This window comes from Halichoerus grypus, chromosome 5, assembly GCF_964656455.1.
Source record: "Halichoerus grypus chromosome 5, mHalGry1.hap1.1, whole genome shotgun sequence".
Lineage (NCBI taxonomy): Eukaryota > Metazoa > Chordata > Mammalia > Carnivora > Phocidae > Halichoerus > Halichoerus grypus.
Window position 1 is genome coordinate 80378238 of NC_135716.1, and position 21934 is coordinate 80400171.

Here is a 21934-nt window from a genome sequence, read left to right on the forward strand (position 1 = left end):
AGAAACATGCTCTTTAAATAAAACATATGATTATACTATCTACGGATAAAGATGAATGTTTTGTGCACATCTTATGTGCCCATTTGTGGATATTGTAAACACAACTTCCAAGAGAGGTAAATTCAAAATATTGGGAATTTATTTTCTATACGCATACAAAGCCCACCAGGGAAAACAATATGCATTAGTAAAGAGGAAACGGATTACTTGTGTCCAACTAGTTGCAAAAACAAATATATATAGACATAGTTTTAACCAGTGGTGTGCTGGTAAATTTTAACAAATTTAAAAATTTTAACAATTTTAACATTTTTGAGGGGCAAATGAAAGGTGAATCCCCCTGGTCAGACGCATTTGCCCATGTTGGTAGTATAAATACTTCCACCAGGGCTGAAGTCCCCAATCAAGGAGCTGGGGGAGAGCCCCAGTCAAGCTCTTTAGAGCTGGTTTCAAGCAGGTTCAGCAGTCACTGAACCGTAAGCTCAGCCCACTAGGTTCAGCAACATGGCAAGACAGAAAAACTCTGGATGAGGTGCTGGAAGATGGGGCTTATGTCTCAGTTCCAGAATATTCCATGTAAGTTACGCATCCTTGGGACCTGAATTTCTTCATCTGTAAAAAAAAAAAAAAAAAAAAAAAAAAAAAGGTAGTAACAGCTGTCCTAGAGGCTCCATGAGATTGTCATGAGGATGAAAGTTTATTAGAGGTACTTCAAACTCTAAATTTCCATGCCATATAAGTTTTTGCTATTATTACCATGGCATTCAGCACATAGCATGGCAACTATACATCTCAATCTACTATACATATCTTAATTAGAGTGCAGAAATCTCTAACTTCCATCTGACCACTCAGAGGTCTTCACTGAATGTGCAGAGCAGTGATCTAGCCTAGTTTGTAGTAGTATTTTGTCACTAGTAAAATTTGAAATCACTCATTAATCTAATTATTATAGCAATTTTGGATTATTCTAGAGTTACGCTAAGAGTTTCCTAGTCATGAGCAGAAGAAAGCTTAATGCCAGACTGTGTGGAAGCTCCTAAGGTAAAAGACACTGCTTCATAAGAAGATGGAGCTAGAGCTACCTCCACACTTAACTGACTGATAAAGCAGATTATTATAACCTTTCTCCTGGAATTCAATTTGAGAACAGCATATTATGTAAAAAAAACTTGAACCCCAGATCCCATTAACTCATTTCAGTTAAGGCCTTCAAAATACCTGGAAACTGAATCTGGATTCCTACTGGTCATGTGATCTTAAGACTTTATCTTCTCTCAACTGGGAAGGATGAGAAATAAACCTGGTTCTTAGGGCACTCATGAGCTGTTGAATCAACCAATCTGAAACCTGTCTTATTTCTGGACTTCTTTTTTGTGAGATCATAAATGCCTTTGTTGTTAGAAGTTTTCTCTTATTTGCAGCTCACTGAATCTTTACTAATTCTCATCCTAATGTCAAAGATCTTAGAGATATTAAAAGAATGGTCCAGGGGTGCCTGGGGGGCTCAGTCGTTTAAGTGTTCAACTCTTGGTTTTGGCTCAGGTCATGATCTCAGGGTCCTGAGATGGAACCCCACATCGGGCTCCCTGCTCAACAGGGAGTCTGCTTCCCCCCCCCCACCCTCCCTCTGCCCCCTGCTTCTAAAATAAATAAATAAATAAATCTTTAAAAAAATAAAATAAAATAAAAGCAGTGGTCCAAGCTCATCTAAGAACCTATGTTACACCTGAATAGTTTAATTAGAGTGCTAGAAAAGTGCTAGAGACAAAATGCTATCATCATGTGCAGCACAAAAGTTAAATAAGTAGGATCTCCTACACACTGGAAATGATGTCACCTATAGCTCTGGGGGCAACATAGCTGGTGATTGGAGTGCCTTATGGACATTTGAACATGCTGAGAAGCTGTCTAATCTCTCATCTGTAATTACTTGAGAAAAGTTTTAAGCAGAATGTATTTCCATCTCCTTGCTTTTCTTTAACTCCATCTGAATGTATTTTTCTAAATTAATAAAACTCTTAATAAGGAATGAGAAAATGAGGTCAAGAAAATGATATCATTTGCAATATTTGCCTGGTACAGATGTGGACCAACCCACCAGGATGACCTCCCCAAAAAAGAATCCACCAATAAAATGGCATTGAGGGTGTTCCATTATGTTTAATAATGATATTTGATAAGGATGATATCATGTTTCTCATAAACTCAATTAATTATGTTATTTTATTTCTAAAATATAGCGGTGTTGGGGAATGTGTCAGGAAAGCATCAGCATTATATCATAAGTCAGAGTTTCAAAAAAAGTCAGGCAAAACAAAAAATGTATTTTTCTTTAATATTGAAAAATATAATGTCAAGATGAATTCAAATAAGCACACCAAGAAACATCTATTAATATAATAAAACTTAGAGGAATAAAAAGAATGTAGTGATAAAGCATTGAGGAAAAACATTTGCATGTTCCAGAGACTCAGGAGAAATTGAAGACAGTCCATCTATATAAAATATGACCCTTTGAGTATTGCCAAGGTCAATGAGACCCAGAACAATCAGCTTGGTTTAAAACTGGGTTTGTTCATTTTCTTATTTGTGCTAGTTCCTCCCTTTCTTGTATATCTGCCACTTGCTTTTACTTCCCTGCCATCCCCCAGCAGAATTTTATAATTGTCCCAGGAGAGATACACCACATGTGTTGAAAAACAGAAGGAAGATAGCATGATCAGCCCCTGTTTTTAGGGACTGATTCTTCTTCTGAATGCCTGTTTCTTAATTAGACCCCACTGCCTTTGTTCCTTTGTGGCCTGACTCTCAGTGACAGTGGGCAGGACAGATGTATGCTCTCAGATCATCTGAACCAGTTTCTTACAAATTAGTCAAGTGTTCTCTCGCCACAACTTGTCTTTCCATATTCCTATTTCCCTTGGGATTTTTTACAAGCTGTCATCCTTCCACAGGTGAGATGCTCACACAGAAGAAAGTTCATTGGAAGGTTATAGAGTATACAGTTTTGACTAAAGTTGAAAACTATATATTCAGGATTGAGGAAGTAAAATCTGTCTTCTAGTGAATAGATTTTAATTTTAATTAAAATAGACTTCAATTTTAATAGATTTTAAAATCTACTGGCAAATATTAAGGTAGTTTAAGCTTGAAATCACCTCTTGAAACAATAATCATAATTGCTCCCCAGAAGTACAATTGAAAACACAATCTGGGGTGCCTGAGTGGCTCAGTCGTTAAGTGTCTGCCTTCAGCTCAGGTCATGATCTCAGGGTCCTGGGATCGAGCCCCACATCGGGCTCCCTGCTCCGCGGGAAGCCTGCTTCTCCCTCTCCCCTCCCCCTGCTTGTGTCTCTCTCTGTCAAATAAATAAATAAAATCTTTAAAAAAAAAAAAAAAAAGAAAACACAATCTGATTTTATTCTTCTGCATGTAGCTGTCCAATTTTCCCAACACCATTTGTTGAAGAGACAGAGTTTTTTCCATTGGACATTCTTTCCTGCTTTGTCGAAGATTAGTTGACCATAGAGTTGAGGGTCCATTTCTGGGCTCTCTATTCTGTTCCATTGATCTATGTGTCTGTTTTTGTGCCAGTACCATACTGTCTTGATGATGACAGCTTTGTAATAGAGCTTGAAGTCCGGAATTGTGATGCCACCAGCTTTGCTTTTCTTTTTCCTCTGGCTATTCGGGGTCTTTTCTGGTTCCATACAAATTTTAGGATTATTTGCTCCATTTCTTTGAAAAAAGTGGATGGTATTTTGATAAGGATTGCATTGAATGTGTAGATTGTTCTAGGTAGCATTGCAGAAGAATGAAACTGGACCATTTCCTTACACCACACACAAAAATAGATTCAAAATGGTTGAAAGACCTAAATGTGAGACAGGAGTCCATCAAAATCCTAAAGGAGAACACAGGCAGCAACCTCTTCGACCTCAGCCACAGCAACTTCTTCCTAGAAACATTGCCAAAGGCAAGGGAAGCAAGGGCAAAAATGAACTCTTGGGACTTCATCAAGATAAAAAGCTTTTGCACAGCAAAAGAAACAGTCAACAAAACCAAAAGACAACCGACAGAATGGGAGAAGATATCTGCAAATGACATATCAGATAAAGGGCTAGTATCCAAAATCTATAAAGAACTTATTAAACTCGGGCACCTGGGTGGCTCAGTCGTTAAGCGTCTGCCTTCGGCTCAGGTCATGATCCCAGGGTCCTGGGATCAAGCCCCACATCGGGCTCCCTCCTCAGCGGGAAGCCTGCTTCTCCCTTTCCCACTCCCCTGCTTGTATTCCCTCTCTCGCTGTGTCTCTCTCTGTCCTATAAATAAATAAATAAATAAAATCTTTAAAAAAAAAAAAAAAAGAACTTATTAAACTCAACACCCAAAGAACAAATGATCCAATCAAGAAATGGGCAAAAGACATGAACAGACATTTTTCCAAAGAAGACATCCAAATGGCCAACAGACACATGAAAAACTGTTCAACAACACTCGGCATGAGGGAAATCCAAATCAAAACCTCAATGAGATACCACCTCACACCAGTCAGAATGGCTAAAACGACAGATGTTGGTGGGGATGCGGAGAAAGGGGAACCCTCCTACACTGTTGGTGGGAATGCAAGCTGGGGCAGCCACCCTGGAAAACAGTATGGAGGTTCCTTCAAAAGTTGAAAATAGAGCTACCATATGACCCAGCAATTGCACTACTGGGTATTTACCCCAAAGATATAAATGTAGGGGTGTGAAGGGGTACGTGCACCCTGATGTTTATAGCAGCAATGTCCATAATAGTCAAACTATGGAAAAAGCCAAGATGTCCATCGACAGATGAATGGATAAAGAAGATGTGGTATACACACACACACACACACACACACACACACACACACAATGGAATATTATGCAGCCATCAAAAGGAATGAAATCTTGCCATTTGTAACGACATGGATGGAACTGGAGGGTATTATGCTGAGCGAAAGAAGTCAATCAGAGAAAGACATGTATCATATGACCTCACTGATACGAGGAATTCTTAATCTCAGGAAACAAACTGAGGGTTGTTGGAGTAGTGGGGGTGGGAGGGGTGGGGTGGCTGGGTGATAGACATTGGGGAGGGTATGTGCTATGGTGAGCACTGTGAATTGTGTAAGACTATTTAATCACAGACCTGTACCTCTGAAACAATACATTATGTGTTAAAAAAAAAAGAAAAAAGAAAAAAGAAGAAGATAGCAGGAAGAAAAGAATGAAGTGGGGAAACCGGAGGGGAGACGAACCATGAGAGACTATGGACTCTGAGAAACAAACTGAGGGTTCTAGAGGGGAGGGGGGTGGGGGGATGGGTTAGCCTGGTGATGGGTATTAAAGAGGGCACGTACTGCATGGAGCACTGGGTGTTATATGCAAACAATGAATCATGGAACACTACCTCAAAAACTAATGACATAATGTATGGTGATTAACATAACATAGTAAAAAAAAATTTAAAAATTAAAAAATAATAAATGCTTAAAAAAACTAATGATGTATGGTGATTAACATAACATAATAAAAAAAGAAAATATAGGTTATTTAAATAAAATAAGTTATTTATGTAGGAAAGAAAAAGAAAACACAATCTGACTTTCAGAAACACTGATACTTTTTATTTATTTTTACGTTTTTATTTAAATTTCAGTTAACATACAGTGTAATATTAGTTTCAGGTGTACAATATAGTGATTCAACATTTCCACACAACACCCAGTGCTCATCACAAGTGCCCTCCTTATTCCCCATCACCTATTTCACCCATCCACACACCCACCTCCCTCTGGTAACCATCAGTTTATTCTCTATAGTTGTCTGTTTCTCAGTTTGTTTCGCTCTCTCTTTTTCTTCCCTTTGCTCATTGTTTTGTTTATTAAATTCCACAGATGAGTGAAATCATATGGTATTTGTCTTTCTCTGACTGACTTACTTCGCTTAGCAGTATATTCTCTACCTCCATCCACATCATTGCAAATGGCAAGATGTCATTCTTTTTTATGGCTGAGTAATATTCCAGTATATATGTATCAGTCAATGGACATGGGCTATTTCCATAGTTTGGCTATTGTAGATAATGCTGCTATACACATCACGGTGCATGTATCCTTTTGAATCAGTATATATATATTTTTTATTCTTTGGGTAAATACCTTGTAGTGCAATTACTGGATCATAAGGTAGTTCTATTTTTAACTTTTCAAGGAACTTCCATACTGTTTTCCAGAGTGGCTGTCCCAGTTTTCCTTCCTACCAACAGGACAAGAGGGCTCCCCTTTCTCCACATCCTCACCAAAATCTGTTGTTTCTTATGTTGTTGATTTTAGCCATCCTGACAGGTGTGAGATGATATCTCATTGTATTTTTTTTGATCTGATGATCAGTGATTCTGAAGTATCTTTTCATGTGTCTGTTGGCTTTATATATGTCTTCTTTGGAAAAATGTCTATTCATGTCTTCTGCCCATTTTTAATTGCATTATTTGTTTTTTGGCTGTTGAGTTTTATAAGTTCTTTATATAGTTTGGCTACTAACCCTTTATCAGATATATTATTTGCAAATATCTTCTTCAATTCCATAGGTTGCCTTTCAGTTTTATTGATTGTTTCCTTCACTGTGCAGAAATTTTATATTTTGATGAAGTCCCAATAGTTTATTTTTGGTTTTGCTTCCCTTGCCTCAGGAGACATATCTAGAAAGAAGTTGCTAAAGCCCATGTCAAAGAACATGGATACTTTTTTAAAAACATCTTATGTAGTCATGGAAACAGGAATAGGGTGATAATAAAGAGATTTTTAAAAATCTTTTAATACAAAGTAAAGCAGAGTTTCAAGTCAGAAACAATGAGCACATACTGTACTTTCTGATGATAAAAAATTACAAAAGCAAAATTTGCAAAAAGACAAAGCAGCATTATTACAGTCATACTAGGAAGAGAAGGTTATAGCTGAATTGCATAAATATTTTCATCAGAACTCCCATTTATATTTCATTTTCCTTCATGTATGATTTTCTGAAAAACAAAGTATTTTTTCCTGAAAACTTTCCATGCTATGGTTCTCTCTTTCTCCAGGGGTCACTTATTTACATTTTGGAAAAATCTGAAGAACAGCTGCTCAAGGATTTTTGCTTTTAGGAAAGAATGAAGTGGAAGAAGCACAAAATAATATAGTTGTCCCTAAAAACTATCCATTCATTTTAACTTTGGATCACTAATTAATAAAGAAAATTATAATTAATAAAGAAAAACAGCTAGACTTATTTACAGACCTCAGTAATAAAAGTAATTATGTAATATAATTGAGCCTAAATGAAAAAAAATTTGTATTAAACAATGAGTTTTTCTCCAAATACACTGTATTCTTTATAAATTGCCCCCCAGAGACATGTGCTAAGTGTTCTATCTTTCTCCCATTTCTTTAGTTTGAGAGAGTGCATTGATTCCCTGAGAATAAATATTGAGAGCTGTATAGTCTCAATTGAGCTTTAAGCCATGTAATTATAGCAATACTTGAATTTGTACGGCTTTTTGCCCTCTGAGGACTTAAAGTCCATTCACGTTATACTCCCACACTGACTCTTAAGTAATGTCCATGAAGTGCACGCCATAGTTGAAGTGGCTGTGCCACCAGCTCAGGAGCCCGGGAAACAGCAACAACAGCCCCCGAGCCTCAGAATGGAGCCCTGGGTCTATTGCCAGTTGCCCTGATCCTGTACTCACTGGGCTCCACCTAACTCATGTTTCCTTCTAAAACCAGAAGACTCAGGGGAGGCACTGACTTTACATAAAAGTTACCTGCATTTTTAAAATCTCAGAATTGGGCAATGACTCAGGCTAGTGGCTTGATCCCAAAGGTCACTGCCAGCCCTATTAAGAGATTCCAGTTCTATTCCTTCCTTGCAATATCCACCTCCTTGAAAACAATGCACTTTTTATCTCCACAATTTACAACAAATTTAAATATTAATTCTAGGTTCTAAACTATGTATACACTTGTGATTGTAATCTACCTTATGCTCCTGTATAGACCGTCCATCCATTGCCATCAAATGGCTTGTCCACAGCTGGCAGAACAGCGTTCCTCTGAGAGCTGGAAGTGTGTGTAAGAATGGCCCTCAGGCGTAACACAGTGGAATGACTTAATTCAGGGTGGAAAGCAAGAGCTACCACAGTCATAGTGGGGAGCTTTGTAGATGGCCTACGTCCTTGTAGCTGCCATCCGTGTTTTAGGAGTTAACACAAGGTATCATGGGAGCTCATGAAAGGGGAAACTGACCCAGGACTGAAGAGTCAGGACAGGCCCAAAGGAAGTAGCTTCCAAGTTTAGAGGTGATGGATGGTCTGGTCTGCTAGGGAAAGACGAGGGAAAGCCTTCCCTTCCAGGGAGGGAAAAGCAGAGGCATATATAACAGCTTCCATATAAGACAGCCAGCACCAAGAATTGTCAATAGCTCAGTACTCCATTAATTCTGAGGAGTGGTTCAAAAGAACAGCAAAAGTTGATACTGGAGAGTTAAACAGAGACCATCACTTACTGAATAAAAAAAATAAATGACATCTCTGGAATGTCCCTTAGCAAAGACCTAAAAATCTCTTCACATAGTAACAGAAAATGCCTTACTATGAGACCAGTCATCTATTCTTAATTTAATAGGCAAAAATGTATTACCCACAGGCCCCTTCCTCTTGTGTAAGAGGGCTCACTTCCCTTCCTTAATGGGACAGATTTTCCCTTTGCACCAAAACCCATCTCTTTGTTGCCCAAGGCCAGTGTTTACACAACCAGTATAATTTCTTTTCATTGGTGATTTTTGGCCCTGGGGTTATATTTCTTACATTCACAGTGTTTTGAATGTGACATTTAAACCAAACTTAGTCCTTTTCTTCCAAAGCTACGTTAATATAGTAGAAGGCTTAACAGACAATCCAGGCAGAAATGCCTGCAAAAGTTCACTGCAAGTGCCACAAAACATAAATTGTTTTCCTCTGCATGTGGGGATTCAGTGTTATTGCAGAGTTTCAGGTTTTTATGAGCACTTAAAATTTTGGATCTGATTGGGATCTGAGCTCACATTAACTCATTTCAAATTATTGAAATATCCATCTTCTAGCTAAAATAAAGAGGTTACCAGATCAGAGCTATTCAGAACATGCACATAGAGGAAGAGTAATTTTTCAGATAGCTTAAGAAATAATCATGAAATTGCCATGGAAAACTAAACAAAATATATACATGTAAGCAGGTCCAAAATAACCTGATTATATCAAATAATACTAATAAGTTTGCATGATTCAATTGAGGGAAGGGCATCACTTTTACAGAACATTTATGCTAAAGAATGAGTGGCTTTAGAAACCAGGAAGCCCATCCCAGGTGTCTCAGCCCTAGACATTTTTTATTGATCGAGATAATAGTAACTCTCTGATCCTCTGATATGTAAAGACACATGCATGTTGAAGTTTCGCAAAGAGCCTATATTCATTTTTCTCCGCAGGGGAGATACACATGAGAGAGGTTATAAATGGGCCTGTCCAGGTGTCCTGCAGCATGGTCTCCACAGACACCCAGGTCCTACATAAATTAGGCCCTCGCCTTTACACTTTCAGACAGTTTTATTATTTCTACATGTTTAAAAGAAAAGTTAGATAACACTATATTCAAATTCCCTCTAGCATGGAAAATACATATTAAGGCATCAGAAAATTTGTTTAAAAAAGCCCAGAATTTTCAACTTTCTTGGCATAAAGAATATCTGATGTTCCATTGACTAGTAGATTTGACAGTATAAAATTTCATACGAATCAAATGTAACTTTTAAGCCACTACCTTGTTTTAATTCTGGGCTGTAAAGAATTTTTTTCTTTCTCTTATCTACTTCTTCCCATTCCATTCAGGGTCTTCCCTTTTAACCCGCTCCCTAGTTCTCACATCAAAGACTTCTCACTCTTCCAATGGAATAACCAGTACCAGCCTCACACTCCCCAAATCATAAATCTGTTTCCATATTCAAATTCTCTGCCTGATCTAGAGTAACATTTGCAAGATAAGTCTAACTTGACCATACTTGCTAAACGTTCTAGAAGAAAAGCAAGCACTCTTCTGAAAACTGGGAACAGTTTTTTCAGTCATAATCATGAAGGAGCTGAGGTGCCAGGACTCTGTAGGGTAGGAAATGGGAACAACCTCATGACAGGTCCAGACACAGGAGCTCCAACTCCTTCCAGCCTGAGGGTGGAATCTGAAGAGGAAAAGTGGCTTGGTGGGTTATTCTTCCATGTGGGAGTTTAAGACACTTGAAAGATTTTCTAAAAACTTTAAAGAGTAAAGGACATCTGACTCCAGCACCTCTGCCACTTTTAACAAATTTGATAAATAATTTTCATAAATTTTATACTAGCTTTCAGTTATGCAGATTAAGTCAAGGATTATTTCCATCAGAATTTCAGAAAAGCAGCTAAGAACACAGTCAAACAGCCAGCAAGAATGAAAGCTAATTAACTTGTTTTCACTTCTTCACTTTTACTATTCACGGATCTATAAAATGTGAAGGTAGGAGGCTGAGAGTCAGAAAATGTACTCTGTTGCTCTGAAAAAGCTCAAGAAGTGCTTGCTTTACACAATATATTAATAGCCAAGATATTATTTTTTCCATTATATATTTGATGGTAGTTAATAATTAGTACTGTGCAAAATTTAAAAACATTAAGTAAAATTCAACATCTGTAAGTAGGAAACACAGTATCTGTGTACCCACTATAAGAAGTTATATATATATATATATATATATATATATATATATATATATATATCAGATATATTTAATATCTCTGATATATTTAAGGAGGTGAAAAGGTCTTCAACTCAAAAAAAAGAAGTTATACAGAAAAGAAGTACCCAGTCAATGAATATTATTCTAGGATGTAATATGTCAGATAGACAAAAGCATGCAAAACATGTGGCAGTATTTAACATACACCCAAAGATGTGAAGACTCTGAGCTTGAGTAAGTACATTTAATAATTAAATCGTTTAATAAACAGTCATAAACACCATAATGAAAGAAAGTTTGGGATGGACAGAAGCTTATTGTACATTTGTATTAATCTTACGTGATTTTAGTAGTGACCCTTCTCACAGACTCCAAGGAGTACCACCCTAGGATTGCAACTGTGTAATAATGATAAATTGATATTGATACAAGACATCACTTTATCTTTTCCTAAACCTTCCATATCCATCATATTTTGGATGACACTTGTTTATGCAATCTTTCTCCAGCACTAAGCTATTTTATTTTTTTTTTGTCTTTAGAACCTAATATCTGACAGTAGAGAAAGTTTTTCAAAATTTATAAGATGTTGAGATTGTACACAATTTTGTTCATTTTAAGGTAGTTACTGTGTTTTAAATTTTGTTATCCATTTTTTCCAGTTTAAGTGAGAAATAATTAACATACATCACTGCATAAGTTTAAGGCATATAGCGTGATGGTTTGATTTACACATATGGTGAAATGATTATCACAATAGGTTCAGCTAACATCTATCTTCTCTTCTAGATAACAATAAAAAAAAGAAGAAAAGAAAAAAGGAAAAAAAAATTCTCCTTGTGATGTGAACTCTTAGGATGTACCCTCTTTAACAACTTTCCTGTACACCGTAGAGCAGTGTTAGCTGTAGTCAGCATGTTGTGGGTTACATCCCTAGTACTTGTTTATCTTATAACTGGAAGTTTGTACCTTTTGACCACCTTCCTCCAGTTCCCTATCACCTTCCTCTTACCCCATCCCCCAATTCTGGTAAAGCACAATTCTGATCTCTTTTTCTATAAGTTTGGTCTTTTGTTTTATTTTGTTTATATTTTTTTCTATTTTACTACGATTTTTATTATGATTTTGTTCTAATATCTTTATTAATGACTTGGATGATTTTTTTAGTATAGTTGACACACAATGTTACATTAGTTTCAGGTGATTTGACAAGTTTATACATTATGTTATTGACTATTTTTTATGCTCCACTTTTTATTCCCATGACTTACTCATTCCATAACTGAAGGCCTGTATTTCCCTCTCCCCTTCACCCATTCTGCCCAACCCCCCTTTCCTCCTCCCTTCTGGCAACCATCAGTTTGTTCTCTGTATTTATAGTTCTGATTCTGCTTTTTGTTTGTTTATTCATTTTTTTAGATTCCATTTATGAGTGGAATCATATGGTATTTGTCTTTCTCAGTCTGACTTATTTTACTTATCATAATGCCCTCTAGGTCCATCCATGTTGTCTCAAATGGCAAGATCTCACCCTTTTTTATGGTTGTGTAATATTTCAGTGTGTATATATACCACATTTTCCTTATCCATCCATCTATTGGTGGACACAGGTTTTTTCCGTGTCTTGGCTATTGTAAATAATGTTATAATAAACATAGGAGTATATATATATTTTTTTGAGTTTTTTTTCCTTTAAATATATTCCCACAAGTGGAATTGCTGAATCATATGGTAACTCTATTTTTAATTTTTTGAGCGTCCTCCATAGTGTTTTCCTAAGTCCTGCACTACTTCATGGTCCCACCAACAGTGCACAAGGGTGCACTTTGTTCCACACCATGCCAGCATTTGTTATCTCTTGTCTTCTTTATGATGAAAATGAGGAGAAAACAATAGTTTTTTTTTTATGACATTACTCAGACAAACTCAAAGCATTTTAGATTACACACATTAGTCATTTGAGTATCTCCATCTTTTCCTGACCAGTGTTGTTGTCAGAACAGGGCATTGAAGGGAATATTTACCACAGGCCATTTCCTATTTCATTGTTAGTTGCCAAGGGCTGCCTTCTGGCCACTGGCCATTTGATGATGGGGGAGAAATCAACAAACCGTGCATCATCTTTTTTTTCTGTCCTGGACTATGAACATTTCCAGCTCTGACAGCAGAGGAGTGGCACTGTGGGAAGTATTATTCTCTATTTCTGTAGAAAACAATACCAGTGAAAGGAAGTGAGCCCTGAAGATTAGCCTCCCTTCTCAGCCAACAGGTAGTTGGAAATTGTCCAAGTTTTATGATTTTTGTAAGAAAAGTGTACTTTTCCATCATTACTAATGTAACAATGGTTATGTCTTCAAACCACCAAAAAATTATGATCTTCTGTGTAGCCCTAATGTAAGAAAAGTGTATTTTTTTTCTTCTGGAGACAATATTTAACTGAAACCTATCTTAAAATTCTAGCATTGGAACAGACCTCAGAAAGGGCTCACTGTAGGGACAGACCATTATGTATCCTTTTGTTTTTAGTTTCTAAGTTTGAAGAATCTGCCAGATTTTTTTTGAACAATCTGTTTTAATTTTGTATTAGTTCTTCTACCTCTTGTAATCTGTTTTCTGTAAAAATACAAATTATCTTGTACCCAACCTTAGCCTTTTCTTCTTTAGGTTAAAACAACTCCAATCAACTCAACCTAGGCAGCAGGATGGTGCCTGCCAGGCGGGGGATTGGACCTTCATCTTACAAGCCTGGAGGTCTCTAGCAGGCAATGCACCCCTTGGGGACTTGGTAGGGTTTGGGATAAACAAGGCATACCTTCCTGGAACAAGAGTTTTACTATACTATGGAATTATGGGTCAGTTCTCTATTAAAGTAAAACATGGATAAATTGTGGAGTAGCAGTACAAATTATTGAAATTAAAAGAAAACATTGTGGGAATCTGACACCCGAGAGCCCCTCTGGTCAAGCACAGAACGACCTGCCTTACCCTCTCCTCACTCTCCTGGCTTTTGTGTGAAAATCATGGAATTTCATCCAATCCCGAAGTTGGACAGTTCTACTTGGAAGCAAGAGGGCTTCCTATAGTCCTACCCAGAGAGAAATTATTACTCATGACCATCTACTGATGAGTAACTACTAAAATTTTACCCAGTGATAAAACTACCCAATCTATCCCCAGTTTGGCTATTTACCATGGGAAAAAAAAATGGACTAAAAACCAGTCTAAGGGGATCTTCTCTACTATTGATGGCTGGAGGCCCTGAGGCACTTCAGGATTAAAGCTGGACAGAAGAAGAAACAAATAGTGACAGAGCTCAAGCAGTTTTAATCAGCGACTTCAATAAAAGGAAACATCAATTCAGGTATTATGTGAAAGCTACATTGATCTTTTGGCTCATAAAAAGAGCTGTATATGTTCTATGACTCCTCTGCTGAGTAACGTGTGTGTGTGTGTTGGGTTTAATCTGTGAGAAATTAGTATTGGTTACAAGGAACTAATACAAATTGTCAAGACTTAAAGATGAAATAATAGATTTCAAATGTCCCTTTATTTGAAAGGAAAGGAATGGGTCCATATAAGACAGGAAAACAAATTTTGCCACCAATGGCTAATTATGAAATAAGTACAGTAATGGGATATTTCCATGTGCATCCTCCAAATCAGTGTGGTCTGTCCAGCGGGGCTCTTCAAGCCCCAGGCCCACAACATCTCATAAAGACAAGCCTGGCACGGTGTTGTCACTCACTTGTAAGTAATAGTGGAAATGGTTCTATGCGTCCTACCACCTAGAGGTCCTTAAAATGATGAGAAGAGGTGAAGAATGGAGAGAAGGAAACAGTAGATGTAGCGATCAGAGGAGACATCCCACACAGCACAAATTTCCCACTTGGTCTCCAAAACAAAACAAAACAAAACAAAACAAAACAAAACATATGGTCAACTGATGGACTCATAGTTCCAGAAAACATTGCACCTGATTGGATAAGAAACATGTTTCAGTGTATTTAATTTTCTTTAAAATATTCTAATTGATATGACTATTAGGCCCTGCCCCAGAAGGGAACTTTGAATTTTACTACTGATATTTTGAATTTAGCCTGGTTTATATGCTCCCCCCAAAACCCATGCCACTGGGAGAAATGTAAATCTGAAATTAAAACAGAATCTTCAGTGTTCACTCCATATTTTCTAGGATCTAAACTAAAGCCGAAGCATTTGAGAGTAAGCCTGAAAATCCAAGCTGGGCTATGTGTAACTCGAGCATTTTTACTTTCTGTTTTTTACTTTTTTATACTGTGGGCTCAGCTGAGATCAAAGTGTCAGTTTTCACAGAGTATTTCTTTCTTAGGGAGTGAAGTCAGTCTCCTATACATCAGTTAAGCCCCGTTTTTGACAAAATTGAATAAACGGCACATGTGATTGCTAGCAATTTTCCCTTTGATATAGATTGATTCTACCTGTGTAGAAATGATGGAGTAATTCTAAGAAAGCTGTTAGTTTAAGATCACATATGAATCTATGACTGGGATCAGAACAAAGATGCTTTTCTTTAATTTCTTACTTGCTCTTGACCACTTGTTATGGCAAATGAATGCATGAAAGGAATTCTTAGCTTCCGGATAAAGCATCTGTCCAGGTTGGCATGGCCTTCAATTTACCGTTTCTCTTCTTCTTCTTCTTCTTCTTTTTTTTTTGTTTAATTTAAAATTTATAAGCTCCACAAACTCCTTGGCACATTTTGTAGGCTCTGTTAAGCTCCCTGATATATTGTCTTAAGAATCTTTTTCCTTCCTTAACAACTCAGGATGTCTCTGGTGACACAGCTCATGTTAGCTTGATACTCCAGTAGCTGCTATAGGAATGTAACAAAGTGGGATAATTTAATGATAAGAGAGCAGAAGTTGTTAGGACTAAATGAGATGGCACTGAAGAGGAAAGCTCGCCGAGGGCAAGAGCCTGATGCCCTGCACGGAGCTGCATCATTGTAGCAGTCCATGCTATCCATCACCTGGAAAGAAGGCAAGCCCTACCTCTTGCAGACTGTGGCTGGTCACTGGAGACCCACGGATGTGCTCAGTGTCACATTCATCTTCAGTTCAGGCTAATGAGCATTTATTGATTAGATTTCTCACATGCCGCTGGCATTAAATGACAGGGGAAAAAAAATGTCGCTCAAAAGTTATTAATCTCACATTGTTTGCAGATTAATTCTGGAAACTCTCTACTTGTATTCTAATGGTCTTCATGTAACCCAATGCCAAGTTTGCTAATCAATTTTGTTTTGACCATTCATTTTATGGATCAAAGATAAAGCATAGTGATTTCTTTGGTAAGTATAGTCTCATGGGATAGCTGCCTTGACGAGATTTCTGTTACAAATCACTGATGATCCTAAAGACTGTCCTAAACCTAGCTATGCAAAATGTTTAGCTCTTCGATATTAGTATTTTGATTTTAATTGCATTTTCCTAACCTTTTTTGCATGTCCACTGATACGTGGCCCTTAGTAAGCATCTTATGCAGACCAGGCTTCATGCCCAATAAGAGGTCAATGAATGTGTGGATGCTTCTTATCAGATGTCCCCTTTCCAAAAACCAAAAGATCTTAGGTTGCCATGTGGGCTCTAGACCTGCCTCTTTGCTCCCCTAGTAGATACAAACAGGATCAGAGGGGCACAGACTTAAGCAGGGCTGACTGGGAACACCAAGGGAAACCTGCATGGGGTCAAGGATGAAAGCTTTTTTTCCCAGGCATATCCTGCAATGCCAAGTTGCAGCCTGGAATTTTTACAGCAGAGTTTTAAACCCCTGACAATGAGAGTTTATAATGGAAATGCTGCCAGACCTTTAACTATAGCGACGCCACTATAATATTTATAAGTACCTTATACTCTTTCCAAACACATGTGCTCATTACTTGTGTCTCTGCTTCTGCCTCACTTCGGGGGAACCTTTCTGTATAAACACAACAGATTGGCTTGCTTATACTTCCAGACTCTAATTGCTCTCCATCTCTATCTGTGAGAAGAAAGCCAGCCCCGGGGGCCAAGCAGAGAAGCCTCTCCCTCTGCACTTCACACAGCTACAGTACTCTACAATGCAGACTTCTCTTTTCACTTTTGGCTATCAGAGTGAGTCAATCTGCACATCCCTTAGTATTTTTTTATAATTATTTCTTTCAATGATGCACCTGAAGGAGAACTAACTAGTGGGTTGGAGACAACCCGTGAACCTACTGGGTCTGACAGAATCTGACCGTGAGGCAGGTTTTAAGTAAACAGGGGAAGAGGCGGTGCACATCAGTGAAAGGCCACTAAGAGTGCTGACAGCTTATCTGGTCCAACATAAGTAGGTTTCCAGGGAAATTGATTGCTTAATAGTGATCAAGAATGACAAGGATTTCCTAACTCTTTTATGCAAACCTCCCAGCTATTGTGCGTCTGGGCACAAAGTCATGCTGAGCTGTTGATCTGTGAGACAGCAAGTATGGCCTGCAGGTGAGAAGGCACAAACAAAAGGAAATGCATCCTCCTCCTGGATGGACAGAGGATGGAAGCCAGCTCCTGGGCATGACTCAGGTCACTGGGCAAACATGTCTGCAAGATGGAATGCAAAGCAATGCTATGGAGAGAGAGCTTCTATCACTCATGCAGGCTGCAACCAGCTTGGGTGGCTAGTCCTCAGAAAACAGGTGTGAGTTTATTGGAGGTGGCCTCGTGGCCTGAGACTTTCAGTCAAAAATGAATGAGGAGAGAGAAGCACAGATTTGTATACAAAAATTTCACTGCTAGATTCCAAAATCATGAAAATAAGTAAAGATTGCACCATTGAGCCAACTTATCAGGTCCCTCAGCACCCAAGGGGCAGAGTGGGTGGTCAGCCAGTCCTCTTCCAGGAGCACTGCCATGCTCGGATGTGCAATGTGGCCAATGCTAACATTCTCCAGCCACATGCCATCTCTCAGAGTCAGATGAGAAACCCCAATGTTGATGGCTTATCATGACAACACACAGCCATGTGGAACATATTGGAATGTGGACTAATTAACTTATTCAACAAACATTCTTCTAGAATAAGGTATCCAAACAGATGATATGTGGCTAATTGAAGGGAAATGGCTCAGTAAACAAACCATCACTGTGAAATGTGGAGGAATCAGCGATCACTGTGGCCAGCTGAGCACCTGACTTTAGGGATGGAAAGGAAGAGGGCATCTTATCTGAAGAGACTGCCACATGCATAGTCTGGGCACATTTTGTCCTTGAAGTAAAGAAGAGCTTTGGGGTGAGCCAGGAAGAAGAAGCCAAAGGTGCCCACTGCATATGAATTTCTGTCTGCTTACACTGCTGGCCAGCAGCATCGCCAGAAGCTCTATGATCAAAAGAAGGAAAACCGTCTCAAGTAATGATCTGACCATTAATATCATTATCATGTTGGTGTTTTTAGTGTTGAATAAATAAAAGTAACCCAGCTGGCATTTGGATTTTAGAAGAGATTAATATATACCAATTTTACTTAACTCATTATTGTTCACAGAACCACATGCCAAGTATCCACTCTGTATCACTGCTTCTTTTTTCCCCAAATCTCTGGCATTGTCAACACAACAAACTAAGTCAACAATCATATTCAGAGCAATTACTGCAACTGGTATATGAGCGTACACCTTAATGTAAACAAAATGTGCCCCTGCCACTGCAAAGGAAATGTGATACAGTAAAACAGTTGGGAGGTTCCTACAGAAAATGTAGCATAGAGGGAATACTTAATAATACCTCCAACTCAAGGAAAGATGGTGTCAAAAGAAACAGGTGGAAGGAACATCAAAGTTTTTCTCCTTCTTTCTACAGGGACAAGACAAAGGTGTAAAGGAATTAGGGCAATCACCCACCTACTGGGAAAACCCCAGACCTCACCAGATGAAGCCTGCAGATTTCAAGGCTAAGCACTAGGGACACAAAGTGAGGTGGGGCTGGTGTCCCTGGTCACAGGTGTGGGTGCCTGTGTGAGCTTGGACCCTGCAGTGGTTAAGTAGCTGTGTTTACACACACGAGCCCTGACACCTGCCCTGGGACAGAACTGTTGCTGCACCCCATGCAGTCTAATTTAAGCACTGTGTTTTCTAACTCGTCTACATTTGAGTGGTTGATTTCAGATAACCTTTGAAAACAGGAAGCAAATGTTATAATTTTAAAGAACTATTTGGCAATCAACCCATAAAAAATAACAATCCTAAAATTTTTAAGTGTCGGGAAAAAAACCTCAGAAATTTAATGTTAAAAGTTTCATGTGTTTTTTTTTTTTTTTTCCTGCAGTTTGTCAGCATTCATTGTGGAAGACATAAGAAGAGTAAAGATTTTGGGCGCCTGGGTGGCTCAGTTGGTTGAGTGACTGCCTTCGGCTCAGGTCATGATCCTGGAGTCCCGGGATCGAGTCCCACATCGGGCTCCCTGCTCGGCAGGGAGTCTGCTTCTCCCTCTGACCCTCCCCCCCTTTATGTGCTCTCTCTCTCTCTCATTCTCTCTCTCAAATAAATAAATAAAATCTTTAAAAAAAAAAAAAGAAGAGTAAAGATTTAAAGTTGACTAAATAAATGAATAATTGAAAAATTCCATAGTCCCTCTTCTCAAGAGAAAGGTGAGGTGATAAGAAATCACTTTATTTCCAATTGTAACACATTTTCAATGGAGGAGAAAACAAAGAATCAAACTTTAGCAAAACTAAAGTTAATATAATCACCATGTTGAACCTGAAAGAAAAAAAAAAACAAAATAATGGAGAGAACATTATTCCCTTTCCCACGAAAATGTTGCCATCATATGGCAAGGAAGTAATGAAGTGCCGAGGTGGTGTTTACAGGGACTCCACCCTCCGACTGAAGAAGACTTCTGAATTAGACAGGAATGCCTGTTGCCCAGGGCAGGCGTGTAGCACCCTGCAGGGGCCAATCCTCACAACAATGTCAACCAAGACAACGGACAAGGCAAACATAGGAGTAAAATGAAGGAAACTTGAAATGAAATCCTTTGTTTCAAATTTGGATATATTAAATCCAGTCACATATTATATAAAATCCATTTGTACTGGAGCTAAAGTGACCTGTTTATGAGGCAGTGACCTGACCCCACTCAAACTTCTGGAAGCCTATCTGAAACAACAGTGAGCTTCTCTGCCTTCCAGTACTACAAATGAAATGTGTGTTCCTCAGTCCAGTACGAAGGTCACTCATCCAGAAAGCAATGCTGATACACCTGTTTGGCCTTGTCTGCTCTGTAGTCTCACCCAGCTCCAACTGGTGCCTCAGAAGTATGGTGGCATGGCCTATGTCAGAAAGCAGGTGGCATTAGCTGAATCACCTCCTGGAGAAAGAGTGCTAGTCTCAGTTTTCCCTTCTATGAGGAAAGAACTGTAACCTGGTTACCTGAAATATCTCTCTGGAGAATGACAGTAAGTCTTTGGGGAGAAATTATGTTTTTCTGATCTGGAAAATGAGGTGCCCACTAAGACACAAAATTTGAACACAAACCCTGAATGCTCTAGGCCTTCTTCCCTTTCCGAATACATCTTGCGATATGATAAGCATATAGTGAAAACATTTTCACTTACTTTGAGCTTCATTGAGAACCTCCACTGATCCAATTACATGTTTCAACCAGCAATCAGATTCCAGACTCTGGAAGATATCCTGAAATTGATATAAACCTCACAAAAGATGCATCTCCCTCCCTGTAAAGGATGAAAGGGGAATCATCCAAAAGATGGAAAGGAATTACTTAGAAAAGTGAACTTTTACCCTGCCTCTCTTTATAATGAGCACTCTCTTGGGCAGTATTCTTCCAGCCAACAACAGAATAGAGCTCTTCACGTGAGCATGAGGCTGCATAAAGAAACAGCCAGAAAACAGCTCTCTTAAACAAATAAACAATTCAGCACTTGAACTTTATGTTCCTAAACTCTGCCATCATTAATCACACTCAAAGTTTGTCTTTAGGAGCCTGAATGAAGGAGTGGGAGGCGGAGGGAAAGGAAGGAAAATAAACTCCTGGGCCTAGTTAGACTTGAGAGATACGTCAGAGATGAAAGCCCACCTCTTCTGCCAAAAAAAGACTTCAGGAAGCTTGTTAGAGGTGGCCTGTGTGGATACTATGGGATGGCTATCGTGGAAATCAAATAACTCGTGAGCTCAACACCGCATGAATATCATTTCAGCATTCTGAAAGTGAACCTCATCTGGATTTCAGTAGAAAACCCAGGAAGGGGTCTGAAAGTACTTCATCCATGTGTTTATGTCCTTTGTTTAAGAAACAGAAAAAAACCTCAAAGCACAAATATGGTTGGCCAAGTCCCTCTCATTAAAGAGTCATGAATGCAGACATCATGGATGCAGGAATGAGGAGAATAGGAGAAGACATAGAGCACAGAAGCCACCAAATGTCCCCCATCCCAGCCTCACATAGCTCCTCTTGTCACATCTGAACCAAACATGCGAGGAGCAACATTGGATGGCCATCTCCCAAGCTGGGAATGGAGCAAGAAGTCAACCCCTTTAGCTTCTTACCTGTTCTTTGTAATTGTTTCTTTTCCTTTTTTCAAATCTTCAGATTCCCTTCAGATCCTATAACTCCACCATCATCTTCATATTTACAAATGAAATGTTCTGTTTCAGAGAAATCTAGATGTGAGGTCATTGGGTTGCCTAGAGCCATGTTCCATAATGCAGTGATGAGAGCCCATCCCCTGAGGAGCCAGGCTGGGCATCATTGTGTATATTTTGTATATCCTGCTTATGACACAGGAGTGTTCCTGATTTATAGCAGTTAGTGAAACAAAAGAAGCTTCTTCTTTTGCCTTTTGTTGTTGTTGTTGTTGTTGTTGTTGTTAGAAAAACTGCTGATTGCTTTCTGGCTGAAAACTGTCTTGCTGGTTGTCAAAGAACACTTTCTAAGTGAGGAAAGTCAGCTGGTTGCTATATGTTTGATGAAGCAATAGGACGTGCATGCTGAGAGCTAATGTAGGCCAAGAGGTTCATCACCAACCCATGGATATCAAGAGCTTGAGCAGAGATCTAACTGCCACCTCAAACCTTTCCAGAATCTTACCCATTGTTAGTCAAGGGAACAAGAAAA

General features: G+C 38.6%; 1 long non-coding RNA gene across 1 annotated transcript in view; it reads right to left on the reverse strand.

Annotated features, from left to right (window-relative positions):
- Positions 1-21402: 21402 nt before the first annotated feature.
- LOC144381743 (uncharacterized) overlaps positions 21403-21934 on the reverse strand; it is a 102122-nt gene continuing 101590 nt past the window's right edge. Inside the window, exon 3 of the long non-coding RNA XR_013447525.1 lies at positions 21403-21465. This is a non-coding gene — a long non-coding RNA (uncharacterized LOC144381743). The remainder of the gene's footprint in view (positions 21466-21934) is intronic.